The following is a 23,875-nucleotide window of genomic DNA, read 5'->3' as shown; positions in this document are numbered from 1 at the left end:
GAGGTGAAACCCAGTGGTTAGGAGGACCCCGCTTTACTCATTCATTTAAGTTTTTCATTCTTGGATTAAAGAATAACGAGTACACATGTATCGTACATACACAACGTGTGCCTTAGGTGGGTAATTTAAAAAGACCATTCATAAGTTGCATCATGTGCTTTTGATTCAATCCTGAAAAATAGTTCTGTTTCTCTTCCAAAGTCTCCCTCCACTCAGGCCTTTTGCCATCAGTTCCTTTGAGTTACTGGATGTAACAGCTGCTAAGGTAATGACCCGACAGGTAGAACCTAAGGATGAAACGATCAGAGAAGACACAAACCAATTTGGCTAAGTGCTGGATAGAGAAAATGCACAAAGCCCTAGGAGTAAGTGTGTCACAGATGAATGTCTTCCTTGGGTTTCATGGGTCAGAGAGTAACAGCCTGGAGGATTTCCACACAATAGAGGATGCACAAGCTTTCCGTCCTGGTAATTCACTGTAATGAGGTGGAACAATGGCATAATTTAGCCAAATCAGCTTTAAAATCGCTACATGTGCTTATGCTTATATAGAAATGAGCTTGCTTAACCGAACACATAACCACATGGCATGTGGGTCTGCAGTCAGGAGAGTGTCAGGGAGACCATAACCACAAGGACAGGACATCAAAAGTCCCCAGAGGAAACCTATAAGGCAATAAATACAGAATGGGGTGTTGATCGTCTTGCTGGTGGGTGGTGATTCATGAATCACCATGTGCCCTGAGGAAGTAGGTCATGGATTCAAAGGACAGAAGCCTCTACTTCTGATAAATACTCAGTCATTAGCTGTGTGACCTTGGGTATATGTTTTTCACTTTCTTGGGTAAAATGAGGGAGTTGGATCAGACAGCCTTTGAGATCTCTTTCATTTCAAAACAAAAGTCACCCAAATTTGCAAAAAAAAGATTCACTTTGTTTTCATGAGAAATTGCCTTTCCTGTCCCACCATTTTGATCCAGATGCATACATTAGTAAAGGTGTCGATGACTTTATTCTTGTAAATCTCTTGTAAAGAAAGCCACACATGCACACACTATTTTACAGACTTGAAAGCCTAACGACATGAAGACATTTGCTGCTATAAACCCATAGGCTCAGAAGGATTTGTTCCCCTTATGCCTGGCCAAGGCAAGACAGTGGATGCTGTTGCCAGGAAGTGGAAATACTGTGTTACTCGGCACACACACAGCAGACGTGTGGGGTCAGCTCAGTGGCCAAGATCCGACTATAACAATACTCCTAGTGAGTGAAAGTGTGCAGCTTAATTTTTTCCTTTGTGATATTTTACATATCCTTCCAAATTAATTCTTGATGGGCTTTGTGAATAGATGTCATTGGACCCCTGTGCTGGGCTCTGTGTTCATTATCTACTTTGCATACAACATAGGGGAATTATTGGGCTATTTGTTTATTTGTTTATTTTTAAATTCAAGTTCATTCGTAAAATTCAGACAAAGCCCCAGTGGCACATCATTCAATTGTGGAAATTGAGAGAGCTTATAAAAGATGCATTTTTTTTTTAAAAAAGAGAGAGAGAGAATTTTTTAATATTTTTTTTTTTTTTTTTAGTTTTTGGCGGATACAACATCTTTGTATGAGGTGCTGAGGATCGAACCCGGACCGCACGCATGCCAGGCGAGCGCGCTACCGCTTGAGCCACATCCCCAGCCCATAAAAGATGCATTCTTGAAAAATACTTTAGAAATACATATATATAATCCTTATATAATAAGTATCCAAATTTATTTATATGATCCTAATATAATATATACCCTAATTTATTTTTCACCTTTAGAGATAAGTTGGAAACTGATTATTAGAAAAATGAAATATCATCATGTGATATGGTATGTTTTAATCAAGCACAAAGCAACGGAAACACTGTATAACCTTTAGCCGTCTACAAAACTCTTGCCCATACATTGGGTTGTCACCTCTACAATAAACCTATATTATTTGGAGACCAAAAATCAGATTTTAGAGAAATTAATTTGGGTCAATCAGTTTTATGACTCACTTATAAAACTCACTTGGTCCCAGCTTCCCTCTGGATTCTTTATGGGGACAACATAAATTTCAGGACACTGAAACATTCAGATTGGAGGTTAATCAAAAGCTTTTCTATTAACAGCCAGGATCCCCACACTGCTTCCTAGTTCTGTGAGAGGGTGTGTTTTTTCCAGTCAGCTAAACAGTTTCTGACTGCAGCCCTGAGTTTCTCCTCCAAGCCTGAGTGGGGTGTCAGGAGAGGATGGCAGAGCCTGTGTGGGTCTGCTCAGGCCACTTCCAGGAGTCCCCTTTCCTCCTTTCACTAGGAACAAACATGCTTGGTCCCTGGTGACCTCCAATTACTATTTGTTTGTGTTCCATAAGACATTAAAGAACAGATTCCTTTTATAGAAACAAAAAGCAGGCTGCAAGATTTCTAAATAAAGAAGACATTTAAATGGAAGATTTATAGAAACTACCTTGTCTTCTTTCTTTTTCTTTTTTCTTTTTTGGTACTGGGGATTGAACCCAGGGTTGCTTAACCTCTGAGCAACATCCTCAGCCCTTTTTAATGTCTTATTAGAGACAGGGTCTCACTTAGTTGTTTAGTACGTTGTTTTTGCTGAAGCTGGCTTTGAACTCGCAATCCTCCTGCCTCAGCCTCCTGAGTTTACTGGGATTACACTCGTGTGCTCCACCACACCCAGTTTGGTCTTCTTTCTTATATCAGATATGCAGCCTCTTGTAGTAGGAAGCACATGGCTCTATGTGTCCTTTCTAGAAAACAGCCTGCTTGTTGGTCCCCTATCTACATGGGAAAAGAAATGATCCTGTGGTAGTAGAATCTCAGGCCCCAGGGAGGGGATTTTCCCCCAGCTTCTCAAACACAGGTATCGACTGTCCCAAATTCATAGATGGACAATCCAATTGGGATTTGAATCCAGACTTTTTGACTCAAAGCATTCAACTGTCTCAGACATCCACAAATGACAATTATAAAACTCACTTGGTCCCATTTTTAGGCAACCAGGACCCTTTCATATCATCTGAATTTTGGAACTTAACCTCTAAATTCCTCAGTTTAATAAGTTAAATAAGACAATAAATGACATTCTTTCTTTGAGCTACTTTGACATTGGTTTTTTGTCACTTGCCAATATATTTTCATAATGATATATGAGTTTTCCAAGTCTGCAATCAAGCATGTGTGCCTGAGAAGTAATGATAATTAACATGTTCTAAGGGTGAACCACATATCAAGTGCTACGCTAACGCTTTGCATGTTTTCACGTACCCTCAAAACAATCAGGTAGATATTGTTTTGTTGTGCTCATTTTCAAGATGAAGAAACCAAAGCACATGGCATTAGTGTACTTCACAAGGTCATTATCTAGTGAGATTCAGAGCCAAGATTCAAGCCGCGGCAATCCGATGTGCTCTCCTCTTATAACTGCATTAACATATTTACTTTACACATGTGGGTACACATGTGTATCTTAACTTCAGTGTTCAAGGTAGGCTCAGAGGGAAGAAGTTGGAGCTTAGTTAGTCATCTTCTGCAGAGAGACTGATTCCAGGATGCCCAGCCACATATCATGCTGAGAACTCCTATGGGCAGAAGTTGCCGAGTTGAGACTCAGCCTATGGACCATGGATCAAATCAAGGTTGCTTAGGGACTCAGAAAGTGATGAATCATAGCACTACAGGAAGCCCGAGTAAGACAAGAGGAGGATTTCTGGAAATAGAGCCTAGCCCAGGGAAGGCCACAGGAATTAAATTGAAAGGTGTGTCAGTCTAGCCCCCTTGTGCCCACCCTGCTCTGTATGTACACTTTTAATTTAAGCAGTATTTAATTTATGGCTCTACATGATTTGTTTTATACCATCCATCATCTATCGTTAGGCATTCAGAATGTTTCTCCCTTCTAGTTATTATTAGTGATGCCACAGAAGCCTATTTCAGAAATTCCCCAATTATTTCCTACATATAAATTCCTTGGAGAAGACTTAGTGGATGAGAGAACACACATTTTCAATATCTGTGCTTGTTGCCGAATCATCCTTCAGAAAGTTAACCAGGAAACTTCTCTAGCATTCTACGTAAATATATGCTTTATGTACTTTTGTAGTACTTATCAACTTTTTTTTTAATCTTTGAAAATATAATTATAAAACGTCTGATTTTAATTTGCTTTTTTTTTTTTTTTTTTTTTTTGTTAGGTGAGATTCTTCCTATATTGGCCATTGGATTCTCAGACGTTTAAATTTTTTCTCTTATTTATTGTGCAGCATTGAATGTATTAGGCTATACTCTTTTCTTGCAAATGACAGAAATCCAATAAACTCAAGGGTTTATGGGATCTAGGAGTACACCTGCTTTTGGGCAAGGCTAGATCCAGGATCTCAATTTGTATAATCATATAATCTCAATCTCTCTCTCTCTCTCTCTCTCTCTCTCTCTCTCTCTCTCTCTCTCCCTCTCTCCCTTCTCTCTCCCCTCCCCCTCTCTCACCCCTCCCAGTCCCTACCCATTTCCCCCCTTCCTCTCTGACTCTTAGTCATATTCTCTGTGTGTAGTAGCAAAATAACCTTAGGCTTCCAGTTTTATAAGAGGAAAAGAAAGTTAAAAATGAATGATGGTGATGGTTGTCCAACTGTGTGCATATGGTCAATAAAATAACTGTGTGCATATACTTACACATATACACTATTGAACTGTAGTATACTTAAAAGTGGTTAAGTTGGGAGCAATGGTGCATGCTACATGAGTTCAAAGCCAGCCTCAGCAATTTAGTTAGCAAGGACTTCAGCAACTCAGCAAGACCCTGACTCTAGATAAAATATAAAAAAAGGTCTGGGGATGTGTCTCAATGGTTAAACACCCCTGGATCTAATCCCCAGTACCAAAAAAAAAGTGATTAAGATGAAAAATTTTATGTTATGTGCATTTTACCACAATTAAAAATGAAAACATTTTAAAAGTAAAAGAATATTACTCTATATTTTCATTGTCCTTGCAACTAGTGATTCAGCAAAAAAGTGTGGGTAGGGGTTGGTGGCGGTGTTAGTAATATTCCTTTCACTTTTCAGAATATACAATAGCTTAGAGCACTGGAAAGAGACCGATTGATTCATGGGGAACATGCCAACCCTGAAGAATCAGCCTGACTAAGGAGTGAGGTCTTCTGGTCATGTACTTGAGGTAGGCAAGTTGAAATCATGCTATTGACAGTTCCATCTAGAAGTAAAGGATATTTTCCCAAGGGAAAATTATGCAAAGGAGAGAGAAAAAGCTTACTAAACTAACAAAACAAAAGATGACCTCTAAAATATTCTTTTTAAAATAAAAATGAGACATTTGCTTTTTTATTGTTTTGGAAAAGCTTTTACAAATTATTAACCTTTGAACTGTACTAGATAAACAGCATCTGTTTTCAACTTTTCAATTGTCTTTTCTCCTCCTATGAAAAGTTAAAATTCTTGCATAACACATGTCCTTATTATTTTTTTGGGGGGGGGGAATGCACACTGAGTTTTATTATGTCTGTGATTTAATTGGATCTGATTTGAAATGGTTCGGTAAGAAAATGAATAGAGAAAGAGGTGGAGAGAATAAATAGGTTAAATTGTTAACAACGTTGAATCTAGGAGGTGGAGAAGTGAGTGTTTATGGACTAACATTTCTACTTTGAGGGCAAAGAAGAAAGAATGAATCAGTCAACAGCCATGGGGCAAGTGAGCTCTGTATTGTACCTATCCTGCTCTTTGTAAGTCCCCCTGATGGTCTGTCCCAGTGGCCAGGTGGGGTTGGGGTTCTAGGTGCAACACTGTGGATTTAAGCTTTGCATCTATTAGTCCTGGTGGAGTATTGCTGTTGAAAGACGTTTTTATCTTCAGGGTAGGGGTACCAGTGCCATGGAGAGGCCCTCAAAGCCTTACTTACAGGCAATCCTTGGAAAGATGTGCATGATGGTGGCCGTGCTGCCCCATGACCCCCACATGCACTAAAGTACCGTTTTTCATAGACTTCAATTTTGTTCAGAATATTTAGGTCAAATAAGAGCTAGCTTTTTATTAAAAGGGGAAAAAATCTTGCCCCGGAACTTGCTAACCTTGATTCAGATAAAGACGCGAACACTTTGGCAGAGTTCGCCTTGTTCAAAAGGAGTATAAAAAAAAAACTGGAGTCATCTTTGAAGAACACTGGCTTAGAGAAAGCGATTCCGACCCTGGAGGAAAACGATGAAAAGTTGGAGGATGAAATAACTTCCCAAGAATAAGGCTTGGATGAAGAGAGCTCTAAATACACAGAATGAAAGGAGCACTTAGTGGCTGAAATCAGGGGTCACTTCACTAGGCGAAGAATCAAGAGTCGCCACATCACAGGCACCATGGCCAGCTGAGCATCAAGCCAAGAGCCCAGCCCCTTGGGGTCCCTCACCCACAGATGGACTTTTCTGTTAAACACGGTGTTTCCCTCTCCCTTCCCCAAGGGTCTCACCTGTCTACCAGGCTATGTTCGCCCATTGCTTTCTCCAACCTGAATTCATTATTGCCAGTGGATTCAAGAAGATCATTTCTGTAGGAGGACCTTCTTCCTCCTTCTGCTCCATCTCCCCTTCCTCTGGATTCCACACACCACCATCGCCTTCTCCTCCTAAAAATACAAGTGAATTTATTCAAGATTAACTTGGCCTTCAAACAGATCAAATGTTGTACTTCTGGAACCATTCTGAAAAACTTGGTACCTCCTTTTGTCTCTTTTTTAAAAAGTGGTTTGGGGCCATTGGCTTGGGAGGCTGAGGGAGGAGGATCTCGAGTTCAAAGCCAGCCTCAGCAAAGGCGAGGCACTAAGCAACTTAGTGAGACCCTGTCTCTAAATAAAATACAAAATCGGGCTGGGGATGTAGCTCAGTGGCCAAGTGCCCCTGAATTCAGTCCCCAGTAGCCAGAAAAGAAAAATAAATGTATGGAGATTATTTATCTCTGTTTATTGTTTTAAGAAACTGCTGCTACATGAAACATTATGGGACTCTGATTCTCAGTGTCTTAAAACTAATATTTATATAACACTTGTGAGTATTACTCCCATTTATTTTATCCTTTAAATATTATATTTTGAATTTAATCTCAACAATCGTAGGAGTAATGAACATGTAGTTCAGATGTAGGAGTTGTTTGAACTGACAGAATAGTTTTTATTTGTCCAGAGATGTATATATTATAGTCATAAAGCAACTGCAAATTTATTATTTAAATAAGTAATCATCAGTAATTGGCCTCCATGAAATATCTGCATTCCCATGTTCATGTTAGCATTATTCACAACAGCAATGAAATGAAAGTAACTTAAGTGTCCATTAATAAGTGAATGGCTAAATAAAATGGTATATAAATACAAAGGAATATTATCTAGCCTGTAAAAGGAAGGAAATCTTGCCATATGTGTCAACATGGATAAACCTGGGGGACAACGTGGATAAATCTGAGAACATTATACTAAGTGAAATTAGTCAGTAGCAGAACAGATACTGCATGATTCTATTTATATGAGGTATCTAGAAAAATCAAAATCATAGAAAATAAAATGGTGGTTGTCAAGGATTAGAGAGTTGGGGCAAAAGGAGCTGCTGAGCAACAGGTCTGGAGTTCTGGTTTTGCAAGATTAATAAGTTTTAGCAATATGCTGTATGTACAACATGGTGCCTGTATTGGTCAACTTTCTGTCGCTATAACAAAATACCTGAGATAATTAATTCATAAAGAAAAAAATGCTTATTTTGGCTTACAGTTTTGGAGGTATGATTGGCCCCATTATTTGGGCCCGAGACATGACAACACATCATGGTGGGAACATGTGACAGAGCAAAATTGCTTACATCAACAGTCAGGAAACAAAAGGGAAAGATGATGATTCCAGGGTCTCACCATTCTCCTCAAGGGCACACCCCCAATGACCTAAGGACCTCCCACACACTCCTGATTCCCAAAGGTCCACAACACCTCCCCAAAGAATCACCTTGGGTACAAAATCTTTAGCATGTGAACTTTTGGGACATACTTACCCCCAAACCATAGAAATGCCTATAGTTAACAATACTTCATTGTGCACTTAAAATTCAGTTGAGAAGACAGATCTCTACATTGACTGTTCTTGCTAAAATAGTAGGTAGGTAACAGATGATAGATAGATAGATAGATAGATAGATAGACAGACAGACAGACAGACAGATAGGATGATTTAAAAGGGTTTTGTATGATAAAATCTATCAAAATATCAATGATTTTGTTTGCTTTTCTTCCATGTTTAGGAACATCCTTTCTACCTCTATGTTATGAAATCTTGCTTACAAATAGTATTCTAGAACATTTGTAATTTTGTAGCTTAATCCTTTATTGAAGTCATTGTGTGTGGGGGGCGCAGTTAAGGTAACACTAGCTACTGTAACATACAAAACTCCAAACTTCAGTGGTTCAGTGAAATAAAAATGTTATTAAAAATATTTCTCACTCACAATCCAAAATAGATGCTAGCTGGATAGCATTTTGTATGGACATGCAAGCCTCCAGATTCCTTTTGTAAATTTTTCATTGGTGCATTTTAATTATACATAGTAGCAGAATTCATTATGCCAAATTCACACATGCACAAAACCATCTTGGGTCCATGCCTGCCTTCAGGTCAACGGAATCCTCTCCAATGTCCTAGAGGGAAGAATATGGCAAAGTGTCTATGAAAGCTTTATAAGGGCCGATCAAGGAAGTGGTATTTGCACTCCTGCCCACATCCCATAGATCAGGACTCAATCCATAGACACAGTGAATGTCAAGGAATTCTGGGAATTTAGATGTGGTAACAGGAGAGAAAGAAAACAGGCTTTGGGGAACTCAGAGAATTCTCTGGCACAATGCTGTACCACTTAGATCTAAGATGAGAAATAGGGAGGGGTCTTTATTTGAAATTTGGGGCCACTTCCTCAATTCTCATCACTTAGCTTTAACTAATATATATTTTTACCTCTCACTTGAGGTATTTGGTTGTTTTGGATTTTTTAAATTATTTTTTTAGATGCTGAAGGACCTTTATTTTATTCATTTATTTATATGCAGTGCTGAGAATTGAGCCCAGTGCCTCACACATGCTAGGCAAGCGCTCTATCACTGAGCCACAAACCCAGCTCCTGTTTTGAATTTTTGTTTTGTTTTAATATAGAGTGAGATCACTTTATACGGTGAAAACAAATTTTTCCAATACCATCTAACTAAATAATATAAATATGTTTACAGTTCATTTTAAAATGGAAAATATATCAAGTTTCCACAAGTACAAGTCCTCTCTATGTTCTTCCAATGTTGTATTTGTCTGCTTGTTGTTCATTACTACAATGTTTTTTTAATTTTTTTTTTTAGTTATACATGGACACAATATCTTTATTTTGTTTATTTATTTTTATGTGGTGCTGAGGATCGAACCCAGGGTCTCACAAGTGAGAGGTGAGTGCTCTACCACTGAGCCACAACCCCAGCCCCACTACAAAGTTTTTAAGACCATAATTCTCAGTACTATAACTTGATGTCCTCCAGGGCCAGGTCTAGAGAACATGGATGGCAGGCAGCCTGTTACTTCATTGTCCTTTCTGGATTGCAAAATTTCTAGACTGGATCTTCAGTTATGACATCATTCTATTAATAGGGGTAGCATCGAGGCAAGCAAGGTGGAACCCACGTGGCTTCCAAGCTACACAATGAGGACACAACACGGGTGGGTGCTCTTATTGAGCCATGACTGTGACAACCAGAATAAAGATTTTTTCTTCTGCCAGTGGGACAGGATAACACCTCCCATGTTGGTTTACAGAATTCAGAATTCTCAGTGACACATCATTTCCTTCAAAATCTGGCTCCAGCTACTTTTCCCAGTCTTGCTGCCAGAGCTCGCATTGTGCTCATGATCTCTGGTCCCTTATTTTACCTTGGTCAAGGCCAAGCACTTAATTTGCCCCCAGATTATTCAGCAGGGGTTGGGAAAATCCAGGACCAGAACACAAATATGCCTTTCTTTGGGTCTGCTGTGTTTCCCGCCATCATCAACATGGATCCTGCCTGGGAGTTTGTATATCTCAACTCACTATTTCTGAGCACTTGAGAAATATTGCATCAGCGAGCATGGGTACTGAGACTAGGGAGGGAGGCCTATTAATCATCTTCTTCCTTCTGAGAGAGACCAGATTCTAGAACAGGTAGGGCACAATTCCTCATTCCTCACTTCCTTCACTAGGTCATGGAGGTGAGGACAATGGCCTGAATATCTAGCCATAAAATCTACAAGGATTTACATTAAAAAAATGCAATGGTGGGAGTCTCCTATTCACATCAGTGAACATGGGGTCCTTTATTCCCCTATCATATCACCATTCTGCTATATGTGTCTTGGAAAAAATGGGTACGGAGTGGCATGTACTAGACTCAGGAACCACAAGAGTGATGATGTCCTTGTTGAGAACATGGTTTCTTCTACGGAACAGCAACTGTGCATGGTCACAAATAGTATGGAGCATGTAGGGATGGATAAGACTGAGCTGGAAGGTATGTGTCATATCTCGACCCTCATGCCTCTTCAAAATTCTAGAAGAATCCCTGCCCAATCATTAGAAAAAGGGAGTACGCATCAAAAATCTAAGATAAAAATCGACTATTTGCATGCCCTCGGAGAATCGCAGGGAGCTCTGGATAAAAGGGAAATCTTCCCCAAAGTGTTTTATGAATAAGGATAATAAATCAGGCATGAAGAACAGAAGCAGAAAGACAGAACACATTTGAATCCCTCAGTCTTTGTTTTGCTCTGGGATCATTTTCATTAAGGTCAGAGGTCACCCATCGAGGTCTCCTTTCTAGAAAATAAGATATGCTTGGGGTATAAAAATGTAGTCAGGTTGGAGAGTTCCCACATTGCCCCTGGTTCCAACATGTGTTTCTTGGAATGTTCTTTTAACCTTCTTCAGTGAGAAGGAAAATGGTGTGGGGCCAGTAACAGTTGCTGACATGCTAGGGTTATTCTTGGCAGAGACCACGTTTAGCATCTTTCAACTTAGGGCCTTAAAATTCCTTCCAGGCAGAAATCAGCTGGGTTATGGTCTGAGGATATGATGCCCAGGAAAAATGACACAGAGTCACATGTGGGTCAGCAATCTGGGGCTGACAGAGGCGTGCGGCACCAGCATCTGACACTATTTTTAGGAATTTCAGCTTTCTAACTATTGTTCTATCTGATAGCCATCTCTGTCTGGGTGTATTCCTTTGATATGAATTAAAAGTCTAAAATGAAATCCATTTTTTTGTGTGTATGTTTACTGATTTTCTGATACTGCAAATATTTTTTATATCTATAAAATTCAGGTTCAGTTTTAATAATTCCCTTCAAGGAGAGGTCAGAAGTTCCTTGACAGCCAACCTGAGGTTTGTCTTATCTCTCTTAGATGGTTCCAGGAATAAAGAGACTGCTCAGGCAAGTTTTGTGGAGTGACTAGTTGTCCTTATTCCAGAATATCTTTGACAGGAATAGAGGCCCTATCTTTCTAAAGTAGTTTGGATACCATTCAACAGATAGACTGTTTAACTAAGGGTCAGACACCTCACCCATATTTTTTTTTTCTTCTGTACTAACCAGCACCACCCTCTAATTCCGAGAAATGTCATAGTATAGCAGAAAGACCATGAACTTTTGAATCAGAAAATTAAGATTTTGAATCCCAAAACTACCACCCATTATCTAGGAGAGATTGAAAGAACTGCTAATTTTTCTGAACTTCCCTTTTTCAACATGAAAGAGTTGATAGAGGAAAGAATTGACCCACATGTACAGTATGTAAATGTGAGAGGTTCCATAAATTATATTTTCTCCCTCCTCTTCAGCCCAAATTCAAGAAGTGCTGAATGTCAGAGGTGAAGGTCAATGTAAGTCGTGGAATAAACAAAACCTAGTATTCACTTAATCATTCACTCATTCACTCTATATTGAGTGCCATCTTGGTATTGTGCTGAGACATGGGAATCAGAGATCAGGAAGACTTGGACCCTGATATCCTACTCCCACCTCCACCCCTAGGGAAGTTGGGGCAGATGTCCCTGAACAGTGAACTAAGAAGAGCTCAGAGGCATTGCACTTGTGCAGTTTTAAAGGCAAAGTAGGACTTGGGTACCAAGGCCATTCCGGCTGGTCAGCATCCTCAGAGCCAGCCCTGAGCCATAGACCCCTCAGCTTTCCTGGTGACGATGCAGGACCACTATTTTGCTGACTGACCCATGCAGGGTTCCTGAGATGAAAGCAGCTTCACACTGCTCTGACTCATTGTGCAGACTGTAGGAATGGCTGAGACTTCCTTCTCTTTTTCACATCCCTTTTCAAAAGCTTTTTAAGGGCGGATAAGATGACCTCTGACTAAAGCTGGAGGAGACCTGCTGGGTCTGCATGAATGTATTTGTCTCTTTCAGGCAGGCTGGGATTTAGCAGGGAAAGGTGACTGTGTGCTGCATGCTCTTGCCCAAGACATGGAAAGTGTTCATTTTTGTGTGAAATCACAGGGAAAAAAAAATGAGTGTGCCCTTTTTCTCTGGATGCTATAATTGATAACATCTTTAAGCTGTTTTTAGAAGCATTATTTTTGCTTCAGACCAATTAAAATGTAAGTAGGAGAAAATAATATTATGCATTTTGTTTATAAAGGAAAAACTTTCAGGACAAGAATATCAGTTATTAAAGACTTATTAGTAGTCTATTAATTGCTTTTCTTCAGCATGTACCTTGATCTTCAGTACCACAGTACAAGACAGCTACAAAATCTCCATTTTGTAAATTTGAGAGGTAAACACTTTGTCCAAGGTCACACCGTCAGTAAATGGTGAATCCAGACTCTACATGACTCCTAAGCCCATAACCTAGATAGCACTTTCTGCCCATGGTACCAGTGCTAAGTAATATCAATAAAATATGTGCATAATACATGGGATATAATTTATAATATCAGCATGGACAGAGTTCCACAGAAACCCAACCCTCAGAACAAATCATTCTCCAAATGGAGGCCATAAAATGCTTCATAAGTCTACCATCTCATTTCAGAAGCAAGACAATGAAGCTCAGAGGGGTTGTATCTTGCCCAAGGTGACAGAGTGGTAAAGTTGAGAGAACTAAATGCTTGAGTAGTGCCTTTCTTACAAATAGGAACATGTCATCTCATTGTGCCCCAAAGTGTTAGAGCTACAGAGCAGCTAAGAATAATTTATAGGGTAACTAGACAGTAAAAAAAACAAACAAAACAAAACAAAAAAACAGACTGACGTTTGAAAGTGCTGGAAGGAAATTGGTTCCCAAGCCTTTCAGTTTACCAGTTAACAAATGGCAGTTAACCCTGCCTTGGGTCAAGTGTGAAATTAGAAGTTGAATGTGACTCGATGATGCTTTAAAAGAGTTAATCTGTTTCCAATGCCAAGATGGGGGTGAGGAAGTTTGGGGAGCAGGCGGACTGGCAGTGTGGGGGATAGCAAGCATTAGTAGACTCGTTGCTGTGTGCTGATCCAGGTGCTTTCTCACCAATCAATGTGTCTGAGTGTTTGCAGCCATCTGCTGATTCATAACAAACCCACTCCAAAACTCAATGGCATAAAAACAACACTTAAAAAATTACGATGGATTAGGCAGGTCAAGAATTCAGAATAGGCATAGCAGGGATGACTCACCCCTATTCCATGATGTCCAAAGCCTCAGCAGGATAACTCAAAAGTCTAGTGGCTGGCTAGACACCTTCATTTCCACCTGACCTCTCCGGTGCCTGCGTTAGGCCTCCTGACCGCCCGGCAGTGTCAGGGTACTGAGACACTTTGGATGCTCAGAGTTCTCAACGATTAGGGCAGAAACTGCCAGTCCTTAAAAAGCTAGTTCCAGGTCACATTTTCCATAATCTATTTGTCACAACTGTCTTGGACCAGCTCAGACTCAATAGGAGGGTAGATACACCTCAGCCTTCAATGGGACAAGTTTCAAATTATTTGGGGGTTGTTTTTAATCCATTATGTTATACCATCTCTGTTCTGGTAAAAACCCAGGCTTGACCAGTCCAGTAAGATGAAATAATAGGAACACCAAGATCTCCTAAGTCAAGGAGTGGAAAACCCACTAAGAAGTGGAAAACCCAGTAAGATAAGCTGTATCTTTGAAGTAATCTGATACAGTAATGAGAAGACTAGTTTGAAAGTCAAGACAGCTGTTAACTTATGTGATTTGGGGCAGGTCCACTCAAAGCCACGGTTTCCACCTCTGTGAAACAGGGTGATTCTGCCTGGTTCATGGGGGTGGTTGTGAAGGGTAGACAGGCTGTGACTTAGGCTGGGCCTCTAAAGCAAACCCTGAGATCAGAATGTTTTGACAATTATTTATTAGGATGTGCTGTCTAGAAAAAGAGTAGATTAGTGGGGAATTGACACAGGCAGAAACGGGAGGCCATGCAAGAGTGTGATATCAGGCCAAGTCTTATAGAGAATGACTTTAGCTCCATTCCACAGGCAGGGATTCCCTGGAGAGGAGCATGGAGGAGCAGGCTTTACCTAATGACTATAGCAAGAGAAGAGGAATTATCACCTATGGATGTTTACATTCTCTTACTACAGTCATTAGGTAAAGCCTTCCAGAGGGGAGGTAAATTCTCAGGCACTTTCAGCTCCTCTTGTGGCCAGAAAAGCATGTTCCAATAGCCTGAGGGTGGCCCTCTAACAAACAAACAAAAAACATGCAGTTTTAGGGAGTAAATACCATAAGGCCTGGCATGGTGGGTGGCTCTCCCCTGTAATCCCAGCTACTTAGGAGGCTGAGGCAGAGAGAGCACAAGTTCTAGGACAGCCTGAGCAACTTAATAAGACTCTGTCTCAAAATAGGAAAAAAAACTAAAATACAAAAAGCTGGGGTTGTAGTTCAATGGTAGCCCAATCTTGTGTCAATACCAAGTTACTGCAAAAAAAAAAAAAAAAAAAAAAAACTGTATAAGAACCCAGGGTGCAAAAAGACAATAAATGGATTGGAAGGGATCTAAGCAAAGCCACCATGTTCTATATAAATCACTCAGTGTAGTGCATGGTCCATGGTAGCCCCTCAATAAATGGTAATGATTCTTGTTTGCTTGTTTGTTTGTTTTCTGACACTGTTATTGGTAATATAAATTACTTCTACTCCTCCAAATTCTGCAGGAAAGAACTTGGGTGAATAAAGTAAAATAGTTTCCTTCAAATCCAGGGCTCTCTTCAGCTTTGTTAAAGTCCCTCAGGCCCCATTACGGCTGCCTGTATCATCTGCTTCACATCACTGTTTTGACAAAAGGAAAGCTACCATTCAAAATCCAAAGCCAGGGTAAGAAAACAGGTTTCCATCTATTCATCTCCTTCCCAAGCCCCACTGCTCTAGTGATGTGCATATCAGCCAAGCTGGCCCTGATCAGCCCAAGAGGCCTGTGCGATTTAGTCATCACCCTTTAGATGTGATAGTGGGGAGTTGGCACCAGCATCTGATATTTCTCTGGAGTCACTTGGATCTCTCTGATGTCACTCACTGCCTAGCATTTATTTTAGCCTAGTCATCAATATTTCAGTAATATAAAGGCAGCATATTGCATATGATCTTGGTCGCTTTTCTCTTTGAAATACCTTCAGAGCCTTGACTCAAGTTTATCCAGTAGAAAAATGTCTTCAGTGTAGCTGCTGCTTATGGTTCTCCTCATCCAGGAAAATCTCTTAAGATCTCCTTGTCCCATGGGTTTCGAAAATCATGGTGTTCAAGGTTGAATCAGCTGAAAGAGAAATTAGGAAATCCATCCCATTCAGAAGAGGCTCAAAAAAATATAAAATACTCCAGAATGAATCTAACAAAAGAAGTGAGAGACCTCCACAATGAAAACTACAGAACACTAAAGAAAGAAATTTAAGAAGACCTTAGAAGATGGAAAGATCTCCTATGTTCTTGGATAGGCAGAATTAATATTTTCAAAATGGCCATATTACCAAAAGCATTGTACAGATTTAATGTGATTCCTATTAAATTCCAATAATGTTCTTCATAGAAATAGAAAATGCAGTCATGAAATTTATTTGGAAAAGTAAAAGGCCCAGAATAGCCAAAGCAATCCTTAGCAAGAAAAGTGAAGCTCCTCATAATACCAGATCTTAAATGATACTACAGAGCTATAGTAACAGAAACAGCATGGTATTGGCACCAAAACATACACAAAGACCAATGGAACAGAATAAAAGACACAGAGACAAACCCACATAGATATAGTTGCCTCATACTAGACAAAGACACAATAAACATGCACTGGAGAAAAGATAGCCTCTTCGACAAATGATGCTCAAAAAACTGGAAATACATATGTAACAGAATGAAATTTAACCTCTGTCTCTCACCCTGCATAAAACTCAACACAAAGTGGATCAAAGACCAAAAACCAGATTAGATCAGAAACCCTGTACCTACTAGAAGAAAATGCAGGAGTCCAACATGTCAGCTTAGGAACTGACTTCCTTAACAAAACTCCTAAAGTGCAAGAAGTAAAATCAAGAATTAGTAATTGGGATAGAATCACACTAAAAATCTTCTTTACACTAAAGGAAAAAAAATCAAGAACATGAAAAGAGAGCCTATATAATAGGAGAAAAATCTTTGCCACCCACAACTCCAGTAAGGCATTAATTTCCAGAATATACAAAGAACTCAAAAAGCTTAACACCAAAAAAAAAAAAAAAAAACCACACACCCCCAAAAAACTAGCCCAATTAATAAATGGGTAAGGACTCATCTCAAAAGAAGAAAAATGAATGGTCAACAAATATATGAAAAAATGTTCAACATCTCTAGCAATTACAAAAATGCAAATTAAACTTACATGAATATTTCATTTCACTCCAACAACAATGGCAATTATCAAGAATACAAGTAATAATAAATGTTGGTGGGGCTGTGGGAAAAAGGTACATTGCTGGTAGAGCTGCAAATTGGTGCAACCACATCCACTCAATGTTGGTAGCTGCACAATTCACAGTAGCTAAGCTATAAAGTCCAACCTAGATGCCCATCAACAGATGAGTGGATAAAGAAATTGTAGTATATAAATACAATGGATTATTACTCAGCCATAAAAGAAGACTGTCTCCATAATGGACAGTATCATGCTAAGTGAAATAAGCCAGTCCCCCAAAACCAAAGGGCAAATGTTTTCTCTGATATATGGAAACTAAGGTGCAATAAGGGGGAAAAGGAGGGGAAGAATATAAGTTCCAAGGATTACACAAAGGGCAATGAAGGAAAGGGAGAGGCCATAGGAATAGGAAACTCGGTGGAAAGATTCTGACATAACTTTCCTATGTACATAGATGAATACACCACAGTAAATCCTACCATTGTGTACATCCACAAGGCTGAGGCCCTAATTAGAAAAAAAATATAGATTTCATGCATGCATAATTTTATCAAAATACTCCCCCAAAAAACAAAAAAGACAAAGAAAAATATCATGGTGTTATGGATTAAATAGTGCATGGATTAAAAAGTGCATGGATTAAATAGGATTTGATGAAGTTCAGATCCTGTGTTCCTTGGAATATGACCTTATTTGTAAATAGAACTTTTAGAGAAGTAGTCCAGTTAAAATTAGGTCATTTGGATGGATCCTAATCCATACAATTGACATCCTTATAAAAAGGAGAAATCAGGACACAGATGAGGCAGAAATTGGAATGATACATCTACAATCAACCTGAGTTGCTGAGTCCTGGCAGAAGCTAAGAAGAGGCAAGGAGAGATTTCTCCTTTAGAATCTCCCCACTGACCCTTTCTGGATGTCTAGCCTTCAGAACGCTGAGATGATAAATTTCAATTGTTTTAAATCACCCTGTTTGTGGTGTTTCATTATGGTAACCCTAACAAACTAATATATGTGGAATCTCTGAGAACTCCAGACAGGTTAAAGGACCTTTACAAGTTGCTGCCCTAGTTCTCTGAGCCTTAGAACCTTATCCAGAAAATACAAAGAATAGAATTAACAGCCACAGCAGACTGTTTTCCAAAGATGTGTACAACAATCCTTCCTATCCCATGTGCTTTTCTCAATTGGTCCTCTGGGCCCTTGTTAAGCCCTCCCCTTAATATGGTTGAGCCTATGGCTCAAATGTAACCAACAGAATGAGGTAGGAGGCACTGCATGACATTTCAGGCAGGTCATAAATCATTCACCTTCTTTCCTGGGACACTTGCTTGGCCTCTCGAGCCACCATGTAAGAAGCCTGACTCTTCTCAGGCTGCCATGTTGGGAGGAAGCCTAGACCACGTGTAGAGGCCATAGATAGGTATTCCAATCAACAGCCCCTGTGGAGAGTCAGCAACTATCACCAGACACATCTATGAAGGTGTTCCTGATTATCCTAGTGGCCACTCATGAAGTCTTCCGGCCATACTCTTCCCAGTTGGGACTCCAAATATCCTCAAATAAAATCATTTCTACTGGGCTCTTTCTAAATGCCTGTCCCACAGATTTCATGATCATAATAAAGTGATTGTTCTATGCCGCTAAGCCTGGGGATAATTAACTGGGCAGGAATGTCAACTGGGGCATCAACTCTCCAAGGCAATTGCCAGATCTTACAGCTTAGAGTCTCAGAATTGGTCTGGAGTTTTCTGAGCAGAGCATAAAGAGACTCTGGGGAAACCAAGCCTGCCTATAAACCATGTGAGGAGCTTGGGGTAGGCTCTGTTCCCAAGGTCTTCTCCTCTCCCCTGCAAAGAGTTGAATATCTGATAACAAAATAACTGTAAACTTTCCTGACACCTTTGGTTTAATATCACAGCATCTCCATCAAGTGGATGTGACCCTGATTTCCACAAGAATTTTGAAGTATCTCTCATTCCACATTCTATTCAGTCTACAACTTCTCGGCAGCTTGCTCGATGGTTGGGTTTCCTCTGTGCTCACTCCCTTAGTAACACTACATTACAATCATTTGGGATTAGATTTATTCATTCAACTTATTCATATCGTGTGCTCGCTATGTACAATTATTGTTCAAGGCTTTGGGGTCCATTGACAAGGTATACAGAGACAAATCAACCACTGATCTTGCTTTTAAAGGAATTTCTATTTGAATCGGAGATTAAGGTTACCCAAAGATCCCATTCAAGGTAGAAGGTAATATGCACCATAAAAGAAAGCAAAGAGGTGAAAGTGCTGTGCATAGAAAGGCACTCCCTGATATAGTGTGCCAATTATTCAGTTCTTGCCTCTCAGCTCCAAACCCACCCTTCCATGCTCTGCTTTCTGATACTGAGACTACAAACTACATTTCTGTGGCTCCTCGTAGGACCTGCCAATAGGGGGCGCCAGAGGAAGACTGCAAGCCTGGAGAAGGGAAAGAGATTTTCTTTGCAGGTTTGCTTTCTGTTCCTGTGAGCATCACCCCAGTGAGGCTTCTTTGCCCTAAGAGCTGCACTTTGACAATGAAAGTTCACTCCTGTGGCAGCGGCTGCATCCAGTTTGCAGTCTCTCCAACATCACAGGATTGCCTCATTGACCCTCTCAGTTCATGCTCATTCCCCAGAATTCTGGAGCCTAGCCTCCCAAGACCCTCTATATTTGAATAATTCTAACCTCTTCCCATTTTCCCCTCAGTCCTAAGAGTGATCGCTGCAGTTGCTCTCTTAGTATTCCCTTTATCTTTTCTGTTGCCTTGCTTAAATTTCTTTATGTTAAATTCTGTTTTCAAAACCTGGCATGATGTCGGTGAGCATATGGAGGAACTAGAATCTTTTGCACTGTTGTGGGAATATAAAATGGTGCAACCATTGTGGAAATTAGCATAGTGATTTATTAAATTAAAAATAGAATTACCATGTGATCCAGGAATTACACTGGGTATGTACACAAGAGAACCAAAAGGCAGGTACTCAAAGATATATTTGTACAACCATGATCGAAGCAGCATTATTCACAATAGCCCAGGGATGGAAGAAATCCAAGTGTCCATGGGTGTATGAATAGTTAAACAAAATGTGTATACAATGTATACATGTATACAATGAAATATTATCCAGCCTTGAAAAGGGAGGAAATTCTGACACATGCTACAATATGTATGCACCTTGAAGACATTATGCTATGAGTAAGTCAGTTACAAAAAGATAAATACTGCATGTTTTCACTTCCATGACGTATCTAGAATGGTGAACCTCACAGTGACAGAAAGAATGGTGGTTTGTAGAGGCTGGAGCAGAGGAAAGTGCAGAGTAGTATACATTTGAATTTTGCAAATGAAAAAGTTCTGAAAGTTTGTTTCACAATATGAATGTATTTAATGCTACTTAGCTATCCTCTTAAAAATGGCTACAATGATTAATGTTAAGTGTATCTTTCCATGGTGTAAAAAAAAATTGGTATGATTTATGTCTTCTAAGTGGACGCTAAATAGTGTGGCGATCAAGGAAATCTTTGTATTCGTGGGAAAGATGGTGGTGGGGAGGAGTGGGTAATTGAATAAAACAACAGTGGCTTCACACCATAAAATGTTAATTGCTTGATCCTCCACAATTTAATGTGGCCAGAAGTGTGCATCTTCTCCATGGAGGTCACTCAAGGACTCCGGCTCTTTTTTTTCATTGAGACTACTGACTTCAACATGTGGCCTTTAAGGTCACACTGAAGGAAAAGATGGTGTGTGGAGAACTGTCCAGAGGTTGTATGGCCAGACTGGACATGCAGACAACATATTTGCCAGATTTTTCATGGACCAGAGCTTAGTCATGTGACCCAAATTGGAGTGTCTAGGAAGATGGGAAGTTAGTTTTCCCTGAAAGCACAAGAGGAAAATGAAATGAATTGAGCAAACACACAGCATGCCTGCCACAACTTCACAGAGAAGTGTAGTATTGGGCTGAGCCCTGAAAATGAGTTTTATCCCATCTTCTTCCTCTGTATATTTCCTAGGCATCGAGTTGCTTCTTGATAAGCATTTATTGTATAAATAGATAGTTGGATGAATCAAACTATAACTACCGAACTACAATGGGACTAGAAAAGGAGAACCAGTCTATTCTAATGTCTAGCAGAATCATTACCAGGTATCTTCTTCCAGGTTCTGAGAACGTAAGGCAAAGCTGATTGCCATTGCTCAATATATTGTTGTTCTTTCAGCATTTGACTGTCTAGGAAGCTGGAGAATGACTTGCTTCCACAGCTGAATTAAAATGGCTGGTCTTATGACCTAGCCTCACATGCTCCCAAATATCACCTGACTACTCTGTTGGTCAAAGCCAAGAATCATGACTCCAAATTGAACATAGCCTGCTAGACGATGTTGAGTCCAAGCAAGAAGTCCCTTGCTGCTCACACTGATGTGTGAGTTCTTGGTCTCGCCTAATTCCTGGCACAGGTGCTGGAAATGCTGAGAGTAGGTTGTGCCTATCTTGAGACATGCCTATCTTGATTCATGAAGTCTTTGGAAGCCTGCCCGTATATGAAGGCATTTGTTCTTTTCTTTTTTTGGCTTGTTTGAGCACATATTAATAAAAATAAAGCCAATACAAGCAAAATGATCGTAATTAATGCTAATAAAGCAAAGAGCCAGATTGCTGAGTGCATCTGTTCAATCTGGCTTTTGAGTAGTTAGCAGGGGTTTTACTATGGGTAAGTGGGAGATAGTGTATTTAGGGCCATTATCCTTTCCTAATGCACGTGCACCTGGACAATAATGGCACAGTTTCTGTCCTTGGACTGGGCATCTGCCCAATAGGTTCTGTACAACAATATGATTTGGTGTAATTTTTTTTATTATACCATTTTTTTCTTTCTTTTTTTTGTTATTTGCTTATTTGCTGTGGATCTTTTTCTTTAATTTATTTATTTATTCTAATTTGTTATTTGTTATTCTATTTATTCTAATGTTATGACAGCATAATGCATTTTAATTCGTAGTGCATATAGTACACATAGACATGCACAATTTTACATGTCTATGGTTGTACACAAAGTAGAGTCACACCATTCATATCTTCATACACGTACTTGGGGTAATGATGTCCATCTCATTCCACCTGACCCCCTACCCCTTCCCTTCTCTTCCCTTGCCTTTGCCTCATCTAAATTTCCTCCACTCTTCCCATGTTCCCCACCCTGGATCCCCATTATGGATCAACATCCTCCTATCAGAAAAACATTCTGCATTTGTTTTTTGGGGGGATTGGCTTACTTCATTTAGCATAATATTCTCCAACTCAATCCATTTACTTACAAATGCCATGATTTTATTCTCTTTTAATGTTGAATAGTATTCTATTATGTACATATACCACAGTTTCTTTATCCATTCATCTACTGAAGGGCATCTAGGTTGGTTCAACAATTTAGCTATTGTGAATTGTGCTGCTATAAACATTGATGTGGCTGCATTACTATAGTATGCTGTTTTTAAGTCCTTTGGGTACAAACTGAGGAGTGGGTTTATTCCTTAAGGTCATAGTTGGGTCAAATGGTGGTTCCATTCCAAGTTTTCCAAGGAATCTCCATACTGCTTTCCATGTTGTTTGCATCAATTTGCAGACCCACCAGCAATATGAGTTCCCCCCACATCCTCTCCAAAACTTATTGTTGTTTGTGTTCTTAATGGCTGTCATTCTGACTGGAGTGAGAAAAAATCTTAGAGTAGTTTTGATTTGCATTTCTCTAATTGCTAGAATTGTTCAAAATTTTTTCATATATTTGTTAATTGATTGTATATCATCTTCTGAGAAGTGTCTGTTCAGTTCCTTGGCCCATTTATTGATCGTTTGTTGTTGTTGTTGTTGTTGTTTGGTGTTAAGATTTTTGAGTTCTTTATATATCCTAGAGATTAGTGCTCTGTCTGATGTGCTTGTGGTAAAGATTTACTCCCATTCCACTCTCAATTCACCTCACTGATTGTTCTTTCTACTGAGGAGAAGCTTTTTAGTTTGAATTCATCCCATTTATTGATTCTTGATTTTATTTCTTGCACTGTAGGAGTCTTATTAAGGAAGCTGGAGCCTAATCTGACATGAAAATTTGGGCCTACTTTTTCTTCTATTTGGCACAGGGTCTCTAGTTTAATTCCTAGGTCCTTGATCTTCTTTGAGTTGAGTTTTGTGCATGGTGAGAGATAGGAACTTAATTTCGTTTTGCTGCATATGGATTTCTAGTTTTTGCAGCACCATTTATTGAAGAGGCTATCTTTTCTCCAATATACATTTTTGGTGCCTTTGTCTAATATGAGATAACTGTATTTACGTGCGTTTGTTTCTGTGTGCTGTATTCTGTATCATTGGTCTACAAGTCTATTTTGGTGATAATACCATGCCATTTTTGTTACTATTGCTCTGTAGTATAGTTTAAGTTCTGGTATAGAGATGCCACCTCCTTCACTCTTCTTGCTAAAGATTGCTTCACCTATTCTGGGTCTCTTATTTTTCCAGATAGATTTCATGACTGCTTTTTCTATTTCTATGAGGAATGTCATTGGGATTTTGATTGGATTTGCATTAAATCTGTAAAGTGCTTTTGGTAGTATGGTCATTTTGATAATATTAATTCTGCCTATCCAAGAACAAGGTTAGATCTTCTAAGGTCTTCTTTAATTTCTTTCTTTAGGGTTCTTTAGTTTATATTGTAGAGGTCTTTCACCTCTTTTATTAAGTTGATTTCCAAGTTTGTTTGTTTGTTTGTTTGTTTTTGAGGCTATTATATATGGGGTAGTTTTCCTTGATTCTCTTTCAGAGGATTTGTCACTGATATACAGAAATGCCTTTGATTTATGGGTGTTGATTTTATAT

Source organism: Marmota marmota, unplaced genomic scaffold (genome assembly GCF_001458135.2).
Source record: "Marmota marmota marmota unplaced genomic scaffold, marMar, whole genome shotgun sequence".
Taxonomy (NCBI): Eukaryota; Metazoa; Chordata; class Mammalia; order Rodentia; family Sciuridae; genus Marmota; species Marmota marmota.
Note: the sequence above shows the minus strand (reverse complement) of the source record.